Source organism: Bos indicus, chromosome 25, assembly GCF_029378745.1.
Source record: "Bos indicus isolate NIAB-ARS_2022 breed Sahiwal x Tharparkar chromosome 25, NIAB-ARS_B.indTharparkar_mat_pri_1.0, whole genome shotgun sequence".
Taxonomy (NCBI): domain Eukaryota; kingdom Metazoa; phylum Chordata; class Mammalia; order Artiodactyla; family Bovidae; genus Bos; species Bos indicus.
The window spans coordinates 38290814-38314183 of NC_091784.1; the positions used below are offsets into that span (position 1 = coordinate 38290814).

The window sequence follows — 23370 nt, forward strand, 5'->3', positions numbered from 1 at the left end:
CCCACCAAGGGCTCCTCATGACAAGCGCTTTAATGGGTCACCCAGTGAGGGTGGGGGAGCGCTTTCTCTTTTAGAGTTTCTGTATTGTTTTTGGTTGCGCTGGCTCTTGGTTGCTTTCTCTCGGTGCTGGGAGCAGAGGCTGCTCTCTCGTTTCGGTGCTCGGGCTTCTCACTGTGGTGGCTCCCCTTCGTGCAGGGGCTCTAGGCAAGAGAGCCCACTCTGTGTTGGATCTGCAGGTGGAGGGGACAGTGAGTCTTTTTGTTCGTTCCTGTTCCTGTTGGTGGCCCAGGATCGCACCTTTCCTGTAAACGGATCACAGAATCTAAGTGTAGTGTTTCCACCTGGTTAATAACTGTAACTCCGTTTGGGTCTCACCCTCCCATTTTCCATAATTACGTATCCGATCTGAGAAAAATGCAAAGGGAATAATAGTTTATTGTTTCTGCAGTGATGAGCAGGTAACTCAGAAAAATGCAGACAGCTTCTTAGCTTTGATTGAGCCCATAAATCACTCGAGGAAAACCACCTGGAGGAAGAAGAGCTCTGAGGGCAGTGGGCTCCGGAGGAGGGCTGCCCCGCCTGCCTCGCCTGTGGCTGTGCCCCTCTGCTGGTGGCTCTAGCAGCAGCCCGAGTTTAGGCTTTTCCCTTGTGGTTCATGTGACCTTGTGTTCCCAATATTTACCAAATATTTCAAATAGTTTTCCCCAAAATTTCCTCCTTCATTTCCCCCAGGGCGCACATTCAGACCATAAAAGGCTCTTTTGAGATAAATGTTAAAATTTCACAAATGATAGTGTCTCTTAATGATAGGTTTTTAGACTTAGATTTACTGGGGCTTAGAGTAGTTTAATGATAGCCTAAGGTTTTCTAAATCTTTGATATTTTCCAGTTGCTTCCTTTGATAATCCATCTTGATGGAGAAGTCTTTACAGCCTGGATTTATTTCCTTAACCTCAATGGTTATTAATCAAGCAACTATTTCTTGCAATGACTTTTTCCCATGCAGTGAGGGATACCAAATAAGAGAAGGGAATTGATCAGATATAGTCCCTGCTTTCCAGACTCTTAGATTGGGAGAGTAGGAAAATTGGCAGATTGTAGTACACACTCCACTGGGAGGTAAACAGAATCACAAGGAGATAAGGGCCAGCAAACTCACTCCATCTGGATGGGCTTGGGGAAGGTTTGTGGAGCATGTGGCATTTGAACTTGGTGTTGTGTTATTGGATGGAAACAGGAAGAAGGGTAAGGGCATTTAAAATAATGGAATTTGGGACTTCCCTGGCAGTCCAGTGGGTGAGACTTCAAGCTTCCAGTGCAGGGGGCACGAGTTCGATCCCTGGTCGGGGAACTGAGACCCCATGTGCTGCTGCCAAAACAATAAAGTCACCTAACAAAACAATTAAATAGTGCAAGTAGCTTGAGTGAAGGCTTAGAAGTGAAAGCACTTGGCATTTGTTGGGGGAAGGGGTGTGATGAGATGTTCTGTGTGGGGGGGTTATAGTCTCAGGGGGAGAAGCTGCAACAGAAAATGGGGTCTTTATCAGAGTCCGTGCATGTGGTCAGTACTGTCCTGCCCTTTAGGCACCGACAGTGTTATATTTTGGGCAGAACTCAAATGTCTGTCACTGTAAAACAAAAATCAAGACACAGTATATAGGGTGGTTAAGGACACAGGATTTTGAAGCTGGGTTGCCTGGATCTGAATCCTGAATTGCTGTGTGACCTTTCGCAAGTTACTCAGTCTCTCTGAGGCCTCAGTTTCCTCACATATAACATGGGGATAATAGTACCTACTTAAAAGTTTATTGCAAGTTTTTGGAAAAGGAAATGGCAACTCACTCCAGTATCCTTGCCTGGAAAATTCAATGGACAGAGGAGCCTGGCAGGCTACAGGCCATGGGGTCGCAGAGTCGGACACGAGTGGGTGACTAACACACATGTAAGTCATTTATGACAGGGCCTGGCCTTATAGTAGATGGTGTATAGTATTAGCAACTGTGATTGTAGTAAGTGTTAGTAGCGATTCGCATTTGGGTATAGCGTGCAGTTTGATTTTTTTCCTCTGAGAAAGAGATTAGATTAGCCTTTCTGTAGATGATAGTCTGTGCAGTTTTGCATTAGTGAAATTGTAACATCCTTGGCCTGTAAGTGCATGAAGGCTCCTTTGGATTTTGTATTCACTGGAAGAAAAAATGTCTGTCTTGAGAACCTGAGTCCTTTGCCTGCAGTTGTCTAGCTACTGACTGCTTCCTGGATGGAGCTGATTTTGTGAAGGTCAGTTGGTTGTGTAGCTTGTCACTTGTGTGTGTGCAGTGGAATTATAAGAGAATGACATCGTGTGTATCTGTAGAGTGTTTTGGTTACAAGTAACAGAAGCTGACTTGGGCTAATTTGAGCATCAGATAATTTATGCAAAGGCTGCTGAGAACGCCTAGAACGGCTGGAAGGCTGGCACCTAACTTGAGGGAAGGCAGGAACCGAGTGGCCTGGGCGTCCAGGAAGATGACAACCATTTCACAGGCTAATAGCCTGGTCGGTGTCACTGTGATTTAGGACATCCTCCTTCCAACCCTGACATCTCCTCATGCCCCGTTATGAGAGCAAAAAGTTGAAGACAGTTTACATGCCTGGTGATGAGGGTCAAATACATTCTAGAACAGCCATGTAATGGGATGCACTGCAGCCCTTAAACATTTCATAGTAGAATATTTAGTGACATGGAAACTGTTCACAGATTCTATTAAGTGAAAATGGCAGGTAGCAAAACTCTATAGGTAGGATAATTATATTTAAAAATTCAGTGAAGTAGCTGCTATTATTATTCCTATTTGACACACAGATATTAAGTTCCTAAGTTTGCTCAAGGTCGCGGGGCTAATAAAGGGAAGAGGCAGGATTCAGACCTGGGAGTTCAGAACCAGGCACTTGGCCACTTTTTGGTGAGGTTATGGGTGGTTTTATTACTTGGTCTGACTTCTGGATGAGCATATATTACTTCTGTAGTGACCAAACTGGCTCTGAGATTACTGTAAAAATGTAAAGTTTTAGATTTTTCTTCCAGTTACATGTCCAGAGATACCCACTGCAAGTATGTTAAGTGTGTAACAAGAAATCTCAGAAGTTACCTCCATCAATATATGAATTCCCTTCTTGAGCTTGTGTCACACACTACGTGTTCACCAGTAATGGAACGAGTGATTACCATCATCACAACCAGAAAACATTACTGAGATTTTAAACTCAGTGTTGCTGCGTTTTCAGGATTATATCAAAGCACTGATAACACAGCTTGTGTTTTAAATGGAAGATTTAAATCTGTGAAGCTTTTTAAGATTTATGTTTGTCGTGTCTCGGCACGAGTTTCTCGTTTGTAGTCTGGTTATGAAAAGACTCTGGTTTCCATATGTATATTTAAAATACTCTGAGTCATGGATTCAAATGAGTAATAGACACTTTATTCTTATCAGATTTCTGCTTTGTCATACCTTAACTTGAAGGCCATGCATTTATTTTGGTTTTGGAAGAGCAAACATTGAATTGGCAAAAATGAGATTAGTTTTAAGTATTCTTTCCCGTGTCTTTTATTACTTTCCAAAAATTTGTTGGAATGAAAGTTGATATTCTGTTTCACAGGAAGTGAGGGAAGGGGCCCATGGATATACGCACAAAGGCATACATGTATAATACACACATATACACACACACACACACACACACATATAGTGCCGGGTGCTATGTTCATGGTTGTTCTAAATTAAAAACAAAACATTTCCTGTTTCCTCATCCTTTTCAGCAAGTCTCAACTCAAATATGAAAGCACATTGATTGTGAGAGGTCATTATATGCAGCACTAAAAAGAAAATGTTGTAAATTATTTATACTATTTATTTATACTATTGGAGGAGAGACTTAAGTATAGGTTTTTTTTTTTTTAATCATGTAGTATTCTTCTGAGTTGTAATTAAAAAGTATAAGTAAAGTGGATGAAAGAATCCCTAAAACAACCTCACATTCAGGTTGATTCTGAGTCAGCTGACCCAGAATCAACAATATTTGTGTCTTTCTACACTAGGCCATAAAGAGAGTTGGCAATGCAACTGTTTTGGAAGAGTGGCCCACTCTTTCTCTTATTTATTTGAAATAGCGTTGATTTACTGTGTTGTGCTGGACAAATTTTTAAATTGGAGAATTGTTTGCCATAGACAGTGAAAGCCGTTTGCCTATCCTATACCCCTCCCCGCCTTCCCCTGCTATTACCTGATAAGACAGCCACTGATTCCAGAGTTAGGGACGCGAGCCTGCAGACTTCATTCTAGGCCTGTGTCCACACGTATTGTATCATTTTATCTTCCTCGTATTCCATTGTCATGGGATCATACTAGTGTTTCTAATTGGTTTTTCAGATTAGAAACATCTATTTGGAAGGAGATCTAGCAACTTCATTTTATTTTATTCTCTGTTAAAATTTCTATTAAAAAATTTGAATACTCTGCCTATGGTAATAAATAAATTAGAGAAGGAGCACCAGAGAGATTAGGCTGAAAAATTGACAATATCTCTGCCTTCCTTTCTCCACTCCCCAGAGTTGCTATTTTTGGTTCCTTCGGTTACTCCAGATAATACAAATATCCTTCTCAGTGTCTACTTACTTTTGCAGAACAGTGTAGCTACTGTGTAAGAACTTTTCAGGTTTGTATAGATTCTGTTTGAAGACAGCATGACTGTCTTCCACCCACTTTTATTTAAAAATATCACGTCTGCTCCTAAGACCAGAGTATAGTCCCTGCTTCATTACTGAATTTCTGGCAACCTTTAAGTCTAGGTTTCTTTAACCAGTAAATCCAGGAAAGTAACACCATTCCTGTCACATGGCACGCCTTTACTGTGATATTGACATGACTATAGAGTAGATCACTTCTCTTTCAAAACTCTTTAGAGACAGATGTATAGGAGGGTAGTAATTTATACAAAGAACTGAAAAATGCTGAGATGAATCCATTAAAACACTAGCAAGATTTTAGAATTAGATATAAAAATTTCAAGTTACTGTTTATAGAATATCTTATTTCGCCTAAATTTTGTGCAAATAAAAATTGTACAGCCATCACCAGGATCTTATTTTAGAACATTTTCATCACTCTAAAAAGAATGTAGATTTAAATGGGATTAAAAAAACGAGAGTCCTAGTTTGTGCCTGTAAAAAGCAATTTATGATGCCTTATTAAAAATTTTCAAATGCATGTCATAATATCATACTTTATTTCAGTTCAGTTCAGTTCAGTCGCTCAGTCGTGTCCGACTCTTTGCGACCCCACGAATCGCAGCACGCCAGGCCTCCCTGTCCATCACCAACTCCCGGAGTTCACCCAGATTCATGTCCATCGAGTCAGTGATGCCATCCAGCCATCTCATCCTCTGTCATCCCCTTCTCCTCCTAGCCCCAATCCCTCCCAGCATCAGAGTCTCTTCCAATGAGTCAACTCTTTGCATGAGGTGGCCAAAGTACTGGAGTTTCAGCTTTAGCATCATTCCTTCCAAAGAAATCCCAGGGCTGATCTCCTTCAGAATGGACTGGTTGGATCTCCTTGCAGTCCAAGGGACTCTCAAGAGTCTTCTCCAACACCACAGTTCAAAGCATCAATTCTTCGGCGCTCAGCCTTCTTCACAGTCCACTCTCACATCCATACATGACCACAGGAAAAACCATAGCCTTGACTAGATGGACCTTTGTTGGCAAAGTAATGTCTCTGCTTTTGAATATGCTGTCTAGGTTGGTCATAACTTTCCTTCCAAGGAGTAAGCATCTTTTAATTTCATGGCTGCAGTCACCATCTGCAGTGATTTTGGAGCCCCAAAAAATAAAGTCTGACACTGTTTCCACTGTTTCCCCATCTATTTCCCATGAAGTGATGGGACTGGCTGCCATGATCTTCATTTTCTGAATGTTGAGCTTTACGCCAACTTTTTCACTCTCCACTTTCACTTTCATCAAGAGGCTTTGAGTTCCTCTTCACTTTCTGCCATAAGGGTGGTGTCATCTGCATATCTGAGGTTATTGATATTTCTCCTGGCAATCTTGATTCCAGCTTGTGTTTCTTCCAGTCCAGCGTTTCTCATGATGTACTCTGCATAGAAGTTAAATAAACAGGGTGACAACAGACAGCCTTGACGTACTCCTTTTCCGATTTGGAACCAGTCTGTTGCTCCATATCCAGTTCTAACTGTTGCTTCCTGACCTGCATACAGATTTCTCAAGAGGCAGATCAGGTGGTCTGGTATTCCCATCTCTTTCAGAATTGTCCACAGTTGATTGTGATCCACACCGTCAAAGGCTTTGGCATAGTCAATAAAGCAGAAATAGATGTTTTTCTGGAACTCTCTTGCTTTTTCCATGATCCAGCAGATGTTGGCAATTTGATCTCTGGTTCCTCTGCCTTTTCTAAAACCAGCTTGAACATCTGGAAGTTCATGGTTCACGTATTGCTGAAGCCTGGCTTGGAGAATTTTGAGCATTACTTTACTAGCGTGTGAGATGAGTGCAATTGTGCGGTAGTTTGAGCATTCTTTGGCATTGCCTTTCTTTGGGATTGGAATGAAAACTGACCTTTTTCCAGTCCTGTGGCCACTGCTGAGTTTTCCAAATTTGCTGTCATATTATACCCCCCCATAATATCGTGTTAAAAGTCTTTGAGTTTGACTAGATGTGGAAATGCAAAATAAGAAAAACTAAATTATTCTGTATTTTTGTATATATCATTTTTCCCCCTTCAGTGTGAGATTAAAATCTCTGAATCTTCAAAAGTGAAATTGCTACCCCCAATTACAGAAATTGATTGTACATCATACAACAGATCACACATATGTGTTGTGTTTCAGTTTGAAATTTAATTGTGCATTTCTCCTGTAGTGTATTTATTTGTATGTCTAACCTCCAGTCCAAACATGAGCCAGGACCACAGTATCTCCGTTTTTAGATTAGTAGAAACTGCGTGTTAACATTGATGGGACATTCTTATCAATATCCCCCAGCTCAGACCCCAGCTTTCTTTAGGACATAGCAATAGCATTGCTCCTGAACAGGAATCAAATTCACTGGTAACTTTTTAGGAGGTTGAATTCTCAAATGGAAATAAACAGTTGAAAAATTGATTGACATTAAATATTGGCTCCCTCTTCCTCTCGTTATTTGTGTGTGTGTGCTTAGTCTCTCAGTTGTGTCTGACTGCCGCCCATGGAGTGTATCCTGCCAGGCTCCTCTGTCCATGGGGATTCTCCAGGCTTGAATACTGGAATGGGTTGCCATGCCCTCCTCCAGGGGATCTTCCCAACCAAGGGATCGAACCCAGGTTGCTCCCGAATTACAGGAGGATTCTTTACCATCTGAGCCACCAGGGAAGCCCCAATTATTATTTTTTTAAAGTCTCTAAATCACTTTACTCAGTAAAGAGTTCTTTCTCCTACCAGGTTTATCTCTGGCCATTGGTTTTTGGATATGGGTTTAAAATTTGGTGGGGATTATCTTCTCTCTCTAGCTGACTCTGAAAATTCTTGTTGCTTCACGATGTGAAGCATCCCACATCCTCTTCTCCATCGCACGTCAGGAACTCTCGCTTCTGTAGTCTCTGTTTGAGCTTCGGTTTGATCATTGATAGAATGTTTCTAGTATTAACTTATAAAACAAGGCTATGAGTTAATGATTGTTGTTCCAACAAAGATATAGAACTTATTCAAGTAAATGTGCTTCTTTATACACATCACCTGGGAAGACAGGATCTATATTTCTATAGACAGTTGGGCTCAGAACTTGCAATTTGCTTTTTGTAAATTGCAAAAGGCTCTGGTTGCTCTCTTCCTTTTTTTTTAAACTATAGTGCAACATCTTTCCAGGACTAAATTCATAGATTTCCTGTTGTCTGGCCTGTTGCTAACCTCAGTGTATTTAAGAGAATGTGTGATATTTGTAAGCCTCAGTTATTAATAATGATCCTAGACCAGTTGTTTAAAATAACAGGCAGAGACTCTGAGTTTTGAGCGTAATTTGCTTCAAACCTTCTGCTCACAGGAAATAAATGCCTGGACCTCCATTCTGTCCAAACCGATTAACTTGTTACAGCCCATGCCTTTCCCGCGTACTTTCCCCTGCTTTGTTGCTATTTAGCCCGCATGCCTGAATAGCTCTGGACTTTGTAAAAACAGGGACTGTTCATTTAACTGAAGAGATTAGCTTGACAGTTTATAAGTAGATCTTATCCTACATATTTAGAAAGCATATAACATTTGGCATTATTTAAGGGTAAAAGTCTTTCAGAGTCATATCTTTATGCTGTTTACCTCACCTTTGTGATGACTTTTTTGGTTCAATATTTTCCAAATAAATCCTAAATTGATTGTTTATAGACGAGAAAATAACCCATTAACACCAGTGCCAAGTGGTTCATAAGCAATATGTCATATATATATATATAACAACTTTATTGAGATATGATTCAGTAACATAAAGTCCACCTTTATGGACTTAAAGTCCAGAAATAAAAAGCGTAACAATTCAGTGGCCTTTGGTGTTTCGTGGTGTTATATACAACCATCACCACTGTCTTTATTTACTTACCTATTTATTTGGCTGTGCTGGGTCTTAAGTTGCGGTATGTGGGACCTTTGAACCCTGATTTGTGGCATATGGGATCCAGTTCCCTGATCAGGGGTCAGACTTGGGCCCTCTGCGTGGGGAGTGCGGAGTCTTTGCCGCTGGATCACCAGGGAAGTCCCGACCACTGTCTTATTTTAGAACATTTCCTTCACTCTAAAAAGAAACTCTGTGCCCAGTAAGTCAATCCCTATATCCTCTCCTCTCATTTCATGAAATCTACTATTTTCTGTCTCTATGGATTTGTTTGGCATCACCTGACTCAATGGACATGAGTTTGAGTAAGCTCCAGGAGTTGGTGATGGACAGGGAAGCCTGGCGTGCTGCAGTCCATGGGGTTGCAAAGAGTCGGACATGACTGAGCGACTGAACTGATGGATTTGTCTATTCTGGACATTTCACATCAAGGGAATCATACAAGATGTGATCTTTCATTTAGCATGTTTTCAGGGTTCATTCATGTTGTTTGTATCCGCAGTCCATTCCTTTTTTTGCTGAATAATAGAATAATATTCCATTGTACGGATATGCCATATTTTTCACTCATCGTTTGAATTGTTTTTGCTTTGGGGCTATTATAAATATGCTGCTAATGAAGATTTATGCACAAGTTTTTATGCACACATACATTTTCGATTCTCTGGGGTACACACCTTACGTGTGGAATTGCTGGGTCATATGCAGTTCTGTGTTCAACATTTTGATGACCTGCCAACTATTTTGCAAAGTGACTGAGTCATTTTGCAGTCCCACCAGTCAAGTTTAAGTGTTCCAGTTTCTCCACATTCTCACCAGAACTTGTTACTGTTATATTTATTTTGCCTATCTAAATGACTGTGACATAGTATCTAACTGTAGTTTTGATTTGCATTTCTCTGATAAGCATCTTTTCCTGTACTTAGTGACCACTTGTATATTTTCTTTTGAGAAATGTCTCTTCACATCCTTTGCCCATTTTTAATTGGTTGTCTTTTTATTGTTCATTTATAAGAGTTCTATATTCTGCATACAGGTCTCCTTGTGTATTTTCATATAGTTTTGAAGTATTCTGTGGATTGTCTTTTTACTTACAGTTTTTAATTTTGATCAAGTACAATTTATATATCTTTATCACTTCTACTTTTGGCACCATATCTAGATAAGCACTGCCAAAACCTAAGGTCACAAAGCTTCGCTGCTATAGTTTCTTCTTAAGAGTTTTGTAATGTAACTCTGGCATTTGGGTCCATGGTCCATTTTGAGTTCATCTTTGTGTATGACGTGAGTTAAGGCCCCAGCCTCATTCTTTTGTGTGTAGATATTCAGGTATCCCAGCACTATTCGTTGAAAAAACTGCTGTCTCCCCACTGAATTATGTTGGCACTTGTCCAAAATCAATTGACGTCAATGTTCGGGTGTATTTGTGGGCTCCCAATTGTAGTCCGTTGATCTATATTTATATGTCTACCTTATGCCAGTACCACGCCATTCTGATTACCATAGCTTAGTCATAAGGTTTTTAAAATTTGTGTTTATTAAAGTGTAGTTGATTTACAATGTTGTATTAATTTCTGCTGTACAGCAAAGTGACTCAGATATATGTATATGTATTTCTTTTCATATTGTGTGCTTTGTTAAGGGGTTGAGTGCCAGTCTGAATTTGTATAGTGCCCTGTGCTGTACGGTAGGGCCTTGTGTTTATCCATTGTGTATGTAATAGTTTGTGTCTCCTAATCCCAGACTCTCAGTCCATTCCTCCCCCACCCGCCTTGGGAACCACAAATCTGTTCTCTATATCTGAGAGTCTGTTTCGGTTTCATAGATATGTTCATTTGTGTCATATTTTAGATTCCACCTATAAGTAATATCATATGGTATTTGTCTTTCTCTTGCTAAGTCATTCCACCTAGCATGGTAATCTCTAGGGCCATCCGTGTTGCTGCAGATGACATTATTTCAGTCTTTTTTTAGCTGAGTAGAATTCCATTTATATACACACACACTACATCTTCTATGTCCATGCTTCTGTTGATGGAAATTTAGGTTGTCCCGTGTCTTGGCTGTTGGAAACAGCGCTGCTGTGAGCATAGGGGTGCATGCGTTTTCGAGTTATAGTTTTGTCCGCATGTATGTCCAGGAGTGGGATTACTGGATCACATGGCAGTTCTCTCTCTGGCTTTTTGAGGAGCCTCCATACTGTTTTCCATAGCTTCTACAGCAGTTTACAGTCCCACCAGCAGGGTAGGAGGCCTCCCTTTTCCCCACACCCCTCTGCATTCGTTATTTGTAGAGCTTAGTCATAAGTTTTGATACTGGTGTGAGTCTCCACCTTTGTTCAGGGTTGCTTTGGCTTCTGAGTCCAATGAATTCCCATAGGAATTTTGGGCTCAAACTGTCAATTTATTAAAAAACAACAACAGCTGGAATTGTAATAGGAATGCAATGGATAGTAGATCGCATTCAGCTCTGAACAGGTCTCGTTATTTCAGCTGTGCATAGGAGACTTGTGTCTTGGTGGATAACAATGCAAGTCGAAAACTAAGTTTTTTGAAGAAACACTCAACTGGCATTATCTTTGTATTAAACTCTTTCCTTGGTTTCATTATTAAAAATATAGATGTGGCATCCTTTGGTCAGAGTATTTGCTTTGCAGGCTTTTTACTCTTCCCATTTTTCAAAGTTTTCACTTAGCATTTAAAAAAATGTTTATATTTCTCTGTTTGTTTATTGTTGGCTGAGCTGGATCTTCGCTGTGAGCGGCCTTTCTCTAGTTATGGTGAGCGGGGGGCTGCTCCAAGGTTGTGCGTGCGGGCTTCTCATTGCAGTGGCTTCTCTTGTGGAGCACAGGCTCTAGGGCACGTGGGCTTCAGCAGTTGTGGTGCACGGGCTTAGTTGCCCCATGGCCCGTGGGATCTTCCCAGACTAGGAGTTGAACCTGTATCCCTTATATTGCCAGGCGGATTCCTTTAAAGACAAGGAGAGACAGAATTGGGAGAACCAGGGTTCTCCAAGGTCTTAGCTGTATATTATAGAATGGTATGAAAGAAATTGGTGGTCTTATCAGAGTATTCACCGTGTGGCTTTTTTTTCCCTTCCCCTATCTTGAGAAAGAAATTGCCTAAGAAAGCAAGAAAGCACTTTGTAAGAAGTTTAGGTCTTTTTCTCTTGGAGTCAGTTTAGTTCAACATTGTCTTCTCTTGCCACACCTAAGGCACTGTGCTGGCTGCTGCAGGAGGAGAAAGGGGAAGACTTCCTTTGATTTTTGAAACAGCCTCCAGATAACATCAGTCTTCTTGCCTCCAGCCTCTCCCCATTCCTTCTCATTTTCTCCTCCAGCAACAAGAGTTCCTAGCTTCTTAACAAAGTCATCTGGCTCCTGGTTGCCTGGGGTTGGGGTAAAGTCCAAATTCCTGAGCCTTGCAGATAAGACCTCTTCCAGTCTGGACGTAGCCTTTTCTCTTGCTCACGAACTGGGCATCCCACAGAAGCACAGTTTTCCCTGAATACATGATGCCTCTCAAACACGCTTTCCTGTGTGTTCCTTCTCTGTAGAATCTCCTACTGCAGCCCTGTCCTGCCAGAAGAGGCCAGTCCCCTTCTCATCTTCCTGCAGCGGTGTCTTCAGAACCTTCCTCATATTATTCATTTCCTTGTCTTTGCTGCTGCTAGAGAGGCAGAGACTCGGTCATCTGTTTCGCCCGTGGCACAGGGCCTGGCGGAGCATTTCCTCACTGTTATGGTATTTATTTGAACTTTTTCTTTTATATCAGAGCGTAGCCGATCAACCGCGTTTTGATAGTTTCCGGTGGACAGCAGAGGGACTCAGTCATACATGTATATGCACGTATCCCTTCTCCCTCAAACTTCCTCCCATCCAGGCTGCCACAGAACATTGAACAGAGTGCTCTGTGCTACACAGTAGGGCTTTGTTGGTTACCCATTCTAAATAGCTCATCTCAAACTTAATTTAGAGTCAGTCTGTGTCAAAGATTTATTTAATGCATAAATGGGGAAACCAGTAAAGTAGCAAGAATGATATTGGCCATATAGCTTTTAAATGAAGGTACTTTATCTTGCTTCCCTGGTGGCTCAGATGGTAAAGAATCTGCCTGCAATGCAGGAGATTTGGGTTCAATCCCTGGGTTGGAAAGATTCCCTGGAGAATGAAATGGCAACCCACTCCAGTATTCTTGCCTGGAGAATTCCATGGACGGAGAGAGGAGCCTTGTGGGCTACAGTCCATGGAGTCACAAAGAGCTGGACATGACTGAGCCACTAAACAAAAACTGTAGTAAATTTATTGTGTAATTATAAAATTCACTGTTGAGAACTTTCGTCTTTTGTTTCATGAATGTTTTAAATAAAAGCATTTTTTGATGGTGACAATGAAAATTTCACTGGTAGCTAATTCAGGTTTTGTTCTGAAGAGATCTTTATTTCATCTTTTAAAACATTTTCAAAATAAAAATGTTTATTTTTAAAATTTTTAATTAAACTATAGTTGATTTATAGTATTGTGTTAGTTCCAGGTATACAGCTTCAGACTCGTTTACATTATAGGTTATTATAAGATACTGAATATAGTTCCATGTGCTAAACAGTAAATCCTTGTTAGATGTGTATCTGTTAATCCGTACTCCTAATTTATTCCCTCCCTCTCCCCCTTTCCCTTTGGTAACCATTAATTTGTATTCTGTGTTTATGAGTTTTTCTGTTTTGTAAATAAGTTCATTTGTTTTAGATTCCACATATAAGTGGTATCATATAATGTCTGCCTTTCTCTGCCTGACTTCACTTAATATGATCGTCTCTAGGTTCATCCATGTTGTTTCAAATGACACAATTTTGTTCTTTTTTATGGTTGAGTAATATTCCGCTACGTATATTTGTATGTGTGTGTGTGCACACACGATTATATATATATCACATCTTTGTCCATTCATCTGTTGATGTACATTTCATCTTGCTTCTTGAAAGCTATTTTTACTGGGTAGAGAATTCTAGAAAGTGAAACGTGTTAGTTGCTCAGTCATGTCTGACTCTTTGCAACCTCATGGGTTGTAGCCTGCCAGGCTCCTATGTTCATGGAATTTTCCAGGCAAGAATACTGGAGTGGGTTAGTGGGTTGTCATTTCCTTCTCTAGGGGATCATCCCAACCCAGGGCTCGAACCTCCTTCTCTGGTGTTTCCTGTATTGGCAGGCAGATTCTTTACCACTGAGCCACGAGGGAACGCCAGTAGTCTTTCCTTTTTCTATGGCTGTTTTTAGGATTTTGTCTTTGTCTTTTATTTTCTACAGTTGTGCTCTGATATAACTAGATACGCTTCTTTTTATTTACCCTGCTCAGGCTTTCTGAATTTGTGGATTGCTGTTTTTTATTACTTCTTACATTCCCAGCCAGGATCTCCTTCATTCTTGCTTTTGCCCACTCTTTTTATTCTCTTTCTGGGATTTCAGTTAAACTTAAAATTAGGGGTTCTCACTGTAAGTTTGTTTTGACCTTTTCCTAATTTTTTAAGGTATAAAAGATTGTCCATTTGTAACTTTTCTAATAAAAAATTTTAATCTCATAAGTTCCCTTCTGAGCCTTACTTTAGCTGAATTCCACAAATTTTGGTATGTTTTTAAAAAATTTTTTCTCTCAGTGTAATAAAATATTCTTTACTTTCCCTTTAGACCTTCCCTTCTATCCACTGATTATTTAGAAGTATGGTATTTACTATCCATGTGTTTGAAGATTTGTTTTGCTTTATAGTTGAATTCCATTTTGATCAGAGAACATAGATTGTACAATTTCAAGTCTTTTAGGTTAATTTGTTTTTCGCGTATTCTGTGGGTAATTGAGAAGAGAGTGTAAAACTGCCATGGTTGTGTGGAATGTAATATAAATGTCAGTGTGATCAGTTGATGGCCTTCGTCCTCTATTCTCACTGGCCTTCTGTCTGCTACTTTTATCAGTTACTGAATGAAGTGTTGAAGTCTGTAGCTGTAATTTTGTCTTTTTCAGTTCTGTCTTTTTTTTTTTTTGGCTGTACGGGGCCTTTGTCGCTGTGCGGGCTTCTCTCCAGTTACAGCGAGCAGGGGCTACTCTTCAGTGCGGTGTGCAGGCTTATTGCAGTGGCTTCTTCTGTTGCGGAGCAAGTAGGCTCAAGGGCACTGAGTTCGGTAGTTGCGACACATGGGCTCAATGGTTGTGGTTCCCGGGCTCTAGAGCACAGGCTCAGTAGTTGTGACACATGGGCTTAGATGCTCTAAGGCATGTGGGATTTTCCTAGATCAGGGATCGAAGTCGAATCTCCTGCATTGGGAGGCGGATTCTTTACCACTGAGCCATCAGGGAAGCCCCCAGTTCTGTCCCCCAGTTCCGGCTGCCTTTGCTTCAGGTATTCTGAAGCTCTGTTAGGTGCACACATGTTTATGGTTGTTATGTCTTCTTGGCAAATTAACACTTTTACCACTAGTTAATATTCCTCATTATCCCTTTCAGTATTCTTCGCTCTAAAGTTTGCTTTGTTTCATATGGATACAGTGACTCCAGCTTTCTTTTGATTAGTGTTTGCATGGCGTATCTTCACACAAGTTTCCTGGTTCTTTGTATGCTAAGTAATTTAGGTTTATATCCTGGACGTCTTGAGTGTTGTGTCATGAGATTGCATCTTGTTTAAATATTATGGACAGTGTCGATGTACAGTTGACCCTTGAACAACACAGGTTTGAATGGCGCAGGTCCACTTAAATATATTTTTCAATAACTGTGTACTGCAGTGCTACTTGAACTGTGGCTGGTTGGATCTGTGGATGTGGAATTGCAGATACTGAGAGCTGACCAGTGGCAAGGGGTGGGGATCCTGTCCCTTACCCCAGGCTGTTCAAGGTCCAGCTGTATTTGTTTCACTGTCATTGACCTAGTTGGGTTCAGAGTATGTGTTCTAAGCAGCCCTCTGGGCATTGTGGTTCAAGGTCAGTTCTGTTTCCAAACCTGTTCAGAGCTGTCTGTACCTGACCTGGGTGCTGCTATAGTCACCTGAAGCTCGGTTGGTAGTTTACCCATAGGTCAGAGGTGCCGGCCATTTGTGTTTGCAAGTCATTTGTAGCAATCCAGAACTAAGACTTGAGATTTTCTTGGGTACCAACTGCTACAAAGGTGGGCTGCTGCCTGAATTCCTGCCCCCAGCATGCTGCCTCCTGGGACTAGCCCAAACCGAGAGTTTAAGTGACTTACAAGATGTTGGTTTAGCCAGAACTGTATTTTAAAAATTAGTTGTGCAGCTATTTAAAAAGTAAGTTGATAACTATTTCCCTAAACATGGCCAGTTTTGACATTTTCAATTAGTAGGAGAGGGTTCTCTTTATGATCTGTTTAATATAAGGCTATTCATTTTTCCAGTTGATTTCCTTTCTTATAAAAGGGATTATTTATGAATTTTTAGTTTGATCCTCTTTTTATTTCTAATATTTTAGTTTTCTGCCCTGTAATATCTAAGGTTACTTTCAGGTAATAATCATTAGATTTTAATTTTGAGATATTATATACTTGGGTTTCAAACAACTTCTATCATTTATTTTAAAATCTTGTCTATAAATTTCAACTCAGTTAATACTAATGAAACTTACAACTTGACTTTTGTCTGTTATTTTTTAAAATTCACATTAATGTATTATAACATAGAAAGCCCAGTTATTTATTTAGACTGAAAAGCTTTTATTTTAGCAAATTATTTATAATCAACTCATAACTGAAAAATTGACTTACCTTAATTCAACCTTGGGATTTATACTTAGCTTTTATTTTCAATTGTTACACACACACACACACACACACACACACACAGAAGACTGCACATGTAGGGTGATGTAATTTGGATCACATTGATATTTTTCTAAATAAAGAGAATGTCTTAAAGAACAACCCTATATATGAAGAGAAAAGAAATCATAAACTATATATAGCTTGGCATAAAATAACTTGTGCATAAGAATTTTAGCAATGAAACTGCAAACCTCCTCAGGATTTGGGCACCATTTCTGTAGGGCTCTGGCAACTTGGTAATAATTAATAGCATCATGGCGTGGTTGCTGTGTGACATCTGACTGCATTTTGGGCAGTAAATTCCAAGAGAATCTCTATTTTCCAGGACAAAACACACTAAATCTTTGTGGAGATAATTCTGTCTACATCTCACCTAATTTTTATGACTAGAACTGAAAACAGTGGCTTTGAGATGAGAGGAAAGAAAATTTGACAAAAATTATCAAGAATGCCAGACTGAAGGCAGCTTTCAATTTGATTAATTGATTTGTAATTCAATTTTGGAAACATTTTCTGAATATAGGGATTTTGGAGATTACTACCAAAGCTGCTTATCATTCTGAAAGTTGGGAGGAGCAGAGGGAACAGAATATGTTTTTGGTGTAAAGCTTGCATTTTCTCCTGCTCTCGTTTGAGCAGTATGATTATTGGAATACCGCATTTGCTTGTCTTCATTCTGCTCTTGTTCCTTCTTTTGCCAATGCTCTGCCTGGCCCGATCAGTGCCTGATGGATAGTGTAGAGTTGGCGACGGACGAGAAACTTCCGGTGTGAGTCTGTACAGTGTCTGAGGTTTGGATAACACCAGATCTGACTGTCAGTAGAAAGCAGACTCTACAGTTGATTCTTGTTATCCATGGTAACTATGTTCTAAAGTCCCTCAAACTAAATTAGTGGACACAGAACCATGGCTTCTGAAGGAATACAGGATTCTGTTCCCATGAGCCTCTGCTACCTTTTTGTCAGCTGATCAACACATAAGCTTGTTTCATGCTTCTGTTGAAAGACACCGTATTTAATACATATTGCCGATTCATTAACACTTAAAGCAAGGGCAGCCCCCGCTGTGAGTCATCCTGGATGAAGCTCACCTAACACACATGAATTTTCTGGAAGGCGCTTCACAGCCTTCTTTGGTTTAGGAGCAGTAGGTCGCACTTCATCACTGTACTTTGGGCCTATTTTAAATAGCAGAACCACCAACAAAAGCACGACAATGTGGGAAATGTGGCACTAAATGGACCGTAAAAAGGACACTTTATGTGGTATGACACTTGAAACAAGAAGGCAAGATATCGCCTGTTCAACCACAGCTGGGAGTGTGCACGCTGGGTGACAAGTTAGTGCTCATGTCACTCTGCATGTGTCTATGAGTGAGAGGAAAAGGGCCCCAAGTACTGATTTTGGAGTTACAAGCACATTTAACAAGTAGGCATGTTTGCGAATACCGAGTTCATGAGTAATGAGGATTAGCTCTACTTCAAAGACTAGGAGTTTGTGTCTGCTAATCCCAGCTTTCCAGACCATCCCTCCCCAACCCCTTCTCCATCTTGGCCACCACGAGTCTGCTCTGTGTCTGAGTCTGTTTCTGTTTTACAAGCAAGTTCCTTTTGTTGCATCTTAGATTCCACATGTAAGTGAGATCATATGGTATTTGTCTTTTTCTCTCTGACTTCACTGAGTATGATCATCTCTAGGCCCATGTATGTTGCTGCAAGTGGTAGGATTCCGTTCTTTTTCACAGCCGAGTAGTATTCCCCTGTGTACACGCACCACATCTTCATCCATTCCTCTCTCGATGGAGATTTAGGTTGTTTCCGTGTCTTGACTATTGTGGATAGTGCTGCTGTGAACAGAGGGGTGCATGTATCTTTCCCAATTTTAGTTTTGTCTGGATAGATGCCCAGGAGTGGGTTGGCTGGATCATATGGTAGCTCTATTTTTAGTTTTTTGAGGAACCTCAATACTGTGTGGATCAATGCTAGTTTACTTTCCAACATTATTTTGACAAATAGCATAAAAATTTAAAGGCTTGAAGATAAACTAATCAACAGTATTTTTAAAATTTAATTCTTATCTCTGTCTCAGTCCTCGCAGTAAAACTCAGTCAGTTAACACATGGATCCTGGGCTTTACCTCCCTCCCCTGCCTGCCTCCTCTGATTTCTGACAGTATTTCCTCTCCATGAATCCAAAACCTACCCAGCCTTTGAAACCCAACTTGTCTCATTTACACAAAAACAAACCAAAACAACCTTTCTAAGCATTCCCACAGTAATATTGTGTTTCTCTGAATTCTTCTGATCTGCCTGTACAGCTCATTTTGAAATTTAATTCCATGTGGTGGTGGTTATTGAGCAAGATGTTAATCTTAGATCCATTTCTGTCATGGATCCTACTTGCAGTTTAAAATCTGTTTGGAGGGGTATATAAGTAACAGTTAAAAATGTAAGTAATTCTACAGGGCACTAAAGGGTAGGGACAGATGATAGGAGAGGGGAGTCCTGAGCTTGGCCTGGAAGCGGAGATCTGGAAGGATGATGACGTAGCGGAGGGCAGCGGGCGGGGGCTCTCGAGCAAAGGAGAGAATTAATTCGTGAGCGGGGAGGGGTATTGGGGGGATGGATTGGGAGGTTGCGATTAGCAGATGCAAAGTATTTTATGGAGAATGGATAAACAACAAGATCCTACTGCAATAGCACAGGGAACTGTATTCGATATCCTGTGATAAACCGCAGTGGAAAAGAGTATGAAAAAGAATGCATGCATATGTTTAGCTGAATCACTTTGCTGTACAGCAGAAACTAACACAACATTGTAAATCAATTATCCTTCAATAAAATTTTTCGAGAAGCATGAGAAAGATCTGGGAGACAGTACAGTAGTCTGACTGGAGGGGCAGCACTCTGTGGGCCTGGGTGGATGGTAAGGCCAGAAAGTGATTATAGAAGTTTATGTGCTGGATGCTAAGAGTTTATACTTTTTTTCTCTCTCTCTCTCTTTTTTGGAGAGGGAGGGTGGTGGCCAGGGATGACTTTATATTTTATTTTGTAAGTGGTACTGAACTCAGAGGTTTATGGGAAGGGGGTTACATAATAGCGTTTTATTCATTTAGCCAACAAATAATTATTTCACGATTAAAATGAATTCGAGAAAAGAAATGCCAGAGCCTGTTGTCATAACTCAGGAGACGAGAGTGGCCGGGAATTGAGCAACCATAGTGGGCCTGGAAAGAATAGATTTCAAAGATACAACAAAGGATGAATTGATATGACTTGATGAGTCACGAACAAAAGGGATCTGCTTTGCACTATTGTTTGCTTTTCTTGATTTATGGTGTCTGTTGAGCCAAACTGTAAGCTCTTTGGGAGATACACTGCATTTTACACTTTTGTTGTAGGTGCCCATTGTCTTTTTATTCCAGTGTAAAGAATGTATTATTCCACACAACGTGACATTTTAGACAGTGTCTTGTAACTCCCTAATAAGAGAAAGCTGAGACTGAAGGGTGTGTCTTATGAGAAACAAACACCACTTTCATTAGTCCTTGAATCACTATTGCAGTTAGTTTTTAATTGAGATATGATTATCATGTCCTAAACTATACACTTTCAAGTTACAGTTCAGTGTTTTCAGTATGTCATGGAGTTTAACCAGTTACCAGCCGATTTCAGGATATTTTCCTTACCTCCAAAAGGAACCCCCACCAACTTGAGCAGTGCCCCCCCATTCCTCTTTATCCCCAGCCTCTGGCCACCACTAATGCGTTTTCTGTCTCTATAGATGTCTGTTCAGACTTCTATAACAAAATGCCATAGGCAGGGTGGTTTATAAACAACAGAAATCTATTTCTTGTAATTCTGGAGGCTTGGAAGTGGCACCAGCTGACTTAATGTCTGGTGAAGCCCCAATTCCTGGTTCATACGTGGCTTTCTCATTGTCTCTCTGTGGTCACCAGGGCAAGGGTGCTCTCTTTTGTAAGGGTGCTAATCCTATTGGTGAGGACTCCACCCATGACCTAATTGCCCCTCAAAGGCCTTGCCTCCAAATACCATCACATGGGTGTTAAGATTTAGCATGTGAATTTTGAGGGGGCGCAGACATCCAGTTTATAGCAGTGGATTTGCTTATTCTGAACATTTCATATAAATGGGATCAGCACTATGTGGTCCAGTGAGTGTCTGGCTTCTGTGACTAAGCGTAAAGTGTTCAGGATGCATCCATGCTGTAGCGTCTGTCATGTATCAGTGCTTCTTTTTTATGGCCGGATAATATATCACTGTAATGGCTGCACCACATTTGATTGACCCATTCATCAGATTATGGACATTTGGGTTGTTTCTACTTTTTGGCTATTAAGAATAATGCTGCCATGAACATTCATGTACAAGATTCTATGTGGCCATATATTTTCAAGTCTCCTGAGCGTAACTAGTAGTGGAATTGCTGGTTCATGTGGCAACTCTCTGCTTAATGTTTTGAGGAACTTCCAGGCTATTCCAAAGTGACTGTACCACTTTACATTCCCACCATCAGTATATGAGTGTTTCAATTTCTCTCTGTCCTTGCCAACTCTTGCGTTTGTCTATCTTTTTTATTTTAGCCATCGTAGTGGGTGTGAAGTGGTATTTCATGGTAGTTTTTATGTGTGTCTCCCTGATGGTTAATGGTATTGAGCATCTTTTATGGGCTTCTTGGCCATTTGTATATCTTCTTTGGAGACATGTTGGTTCAGATCCTTTGCCTATATATTTTAACTGGGATGTCTTTTTATTGTTGCTTTGTAAGAGTTCTTTAAATATTCTGAATTCAAGTCCCTTACCCGATTTTATAAATACTTAATTTATGTATATCTTCTCCCATTCTTTTAGCACGTCGTCTTTTCCCTTTCTTGATATCTATTGAAGCAGAAAAGTTTTAAATTTCAGTGAAGTCCAACTCACCTATTTTTTCTTTTGTTGCTTGTGATTTTTAAAAACTGATTTCCTTCTTATACTTATGGCTGCGCTGGGTCTTCGTCGCCGTGTGCAGGCCTTCTCCAGCCGCAGCTGGTGGGGCTTCTCCAGTCGCAGTGCGGGCTTCTCATTCCAGGGCTTCTCCTGTTGTGGGGCACAGGCTCCAGGCTCCCAGGCTTCAGAGTTGCAGCTCATGGTCTTAGTTGCTCTGGGCCATTGGGATCTTCCCGGACCAGGGATCAAACCCATGTCGCCTGCATTGGCAGGTGGGTTCTTTACCACTGAGCCACCAGGGACACCCCTGTTGGTGGCGATTTTGGTACTACATTTAAGCAACCACTGCTTTGTCCCAGATGTAGATTTATTTAATCAGACCTATGATTTCTTCTAACTTTTATATATGAGTGAGATTAGGGGTCCAACTTCATTCTTTTGCATGTGGCTACTCAGTTGTCCTGGCACCATTTATTGAAAAGACTGCTGTCTTCCCATTGAAGTGGTTTGGCACCACTATTAAATTTGAATTTTCGTAAGTTTGACAATACATTGATGAAATAAGCTCCAGAAATCTATTGTTCTAACATACTGACTTTATTGGCTTTGAATCTTACAGAGCTTGCTTCGGTTAGTGGTGACTGTGGATTTGGAGAGTATTTCTAAGACTTTTTGAAGCAATAGCATGAGAAGCACTGTTAATGCCATGAAACTCGTGGTCCTTTCCAAAGCCACAGGATTGTCGTCAGGAGCTGTCATGACACAAAGCTCCCTGTGTTTATGGGTTGGCTTGCTGCTACCACTGATTTCTTCTGATAACTTTATGGATTGCTTCAATGAGGATAACTTCAAAGAATATGAGTTTGGAATTCTAAGCAGCCTATTAAGAATTCAGGACTCTGAGGGTGCTAATGGGCTTCCCTGGTGACTCAGTGGTAAAGAATCTGCCTGCCAGTGTAGGAGATGTGGGTTTGATCCCTGGGTCGGAAAGATCCTCTGGAGAAGGAAGTGGCAACCCGCTCCAGTATTCTTGCCTGGGAAATCCCGTGGACAGAGGAGCCTGGCGGGCTGGGATCCCCCATTCTTCGTAGTTTTTATGTGTCTCCCTGACGTTCATGGTTGCGGTCCTGGTCATGGTGTTCTGCAGTTCAGAGGGTTGCAAAGAGTTGGACATGACTTAACAGCAACAGACGTGCTGATGGCATCTGCTTCCAGCTCCAGGTGTCCTGCAGGAGGTTGGCACCGTGAAGGCTGGATTTGCTGTGAGTTTCACACTTACTGGGCACTGGGATCCACCACATTAGACCCGAAGCCAGTAAGTCCATAACCTGGACTAGCCTCACACCCACGTTGTGTGCTTTCCAGGGTTGGGGTTACAGAGGCTTAGGAGCTGGTGTGCGGCAGGAAGCCTTGTCCTCCGTGGCTCCCATGTGCTCTCAGTCACCCATCTGGAGGATCGCTGCCAGTAAACAGAAAGGCCACATGGTATCTTCTATACGGATGACGTGAATTTTCATTCAAGTTACTTTAAACATCAGGTGATATTACTTCCCAGGGAAAGCAGTATGGCTACTCAAAATAACTTTGATATATTTAAGCCCAATTTTGTAAGACTTAAAAATGTGGGGAAAAAAAATTAATGCAGAGGCCACATCCAGGGATAAAATGTTTGCAAAGGATATGTCTGATAAAGGACTGTTAATCCAAAATAATAACTTTTTTTTTTAATTGAGGTATAGTTGACTTATAATAGTAGTTTCAGGTGTACACATGATGCTTAAAACTCAACAGTAAGAAAACAGCCCACCCACTCAGTTAAGAAATAGGCAGATGACCTGAACAGACGTCTCACCAGAGAAGATACACAGATGGCCAAAAGCATATGAAACGGTGCTCCATACCATACGTCATCAGGGCAGTGCAAAGTGAAACAACGATGAGATTCTGCTGCACACCTATTAGAAGGGCCAGAATCCAAAATACTGA

General features: G+C 40.8%; 1 protein-coding gene and 1 long non-coding RNA gene across 4 annotated transcripts in view; both read left to right on the top strand.

Annotated features, from left to right (window-relative positions):
* The window catches only part of SMURF1 (SMAD specific E3 ubiquitin protein ligase 1), a 91446-nt gene that overhangs the window by 29481 nt on the left and 38595 nt on the right, over positions 1–23370 (top strand). The window lies entirely within an intron of this gene.
* The window catches only part of LOC139179767 (uncharacterized), a 64805-nt gene that overhangs the window by 28389 nt on the left and 13046 nt on the right, over positions 1–23370 (top strand). Inside the window, exon 2 of the long non-coding RNA XR_011564126.1 lies at positions 1–23370. This exon is cut by the window's left edge and continues 12504 nt beyond it; it is cut by the window's right edge and continues 13046 nt beyond it. This is a non-coding gene — a long non-coding RNA (uncharacterized lncRNA).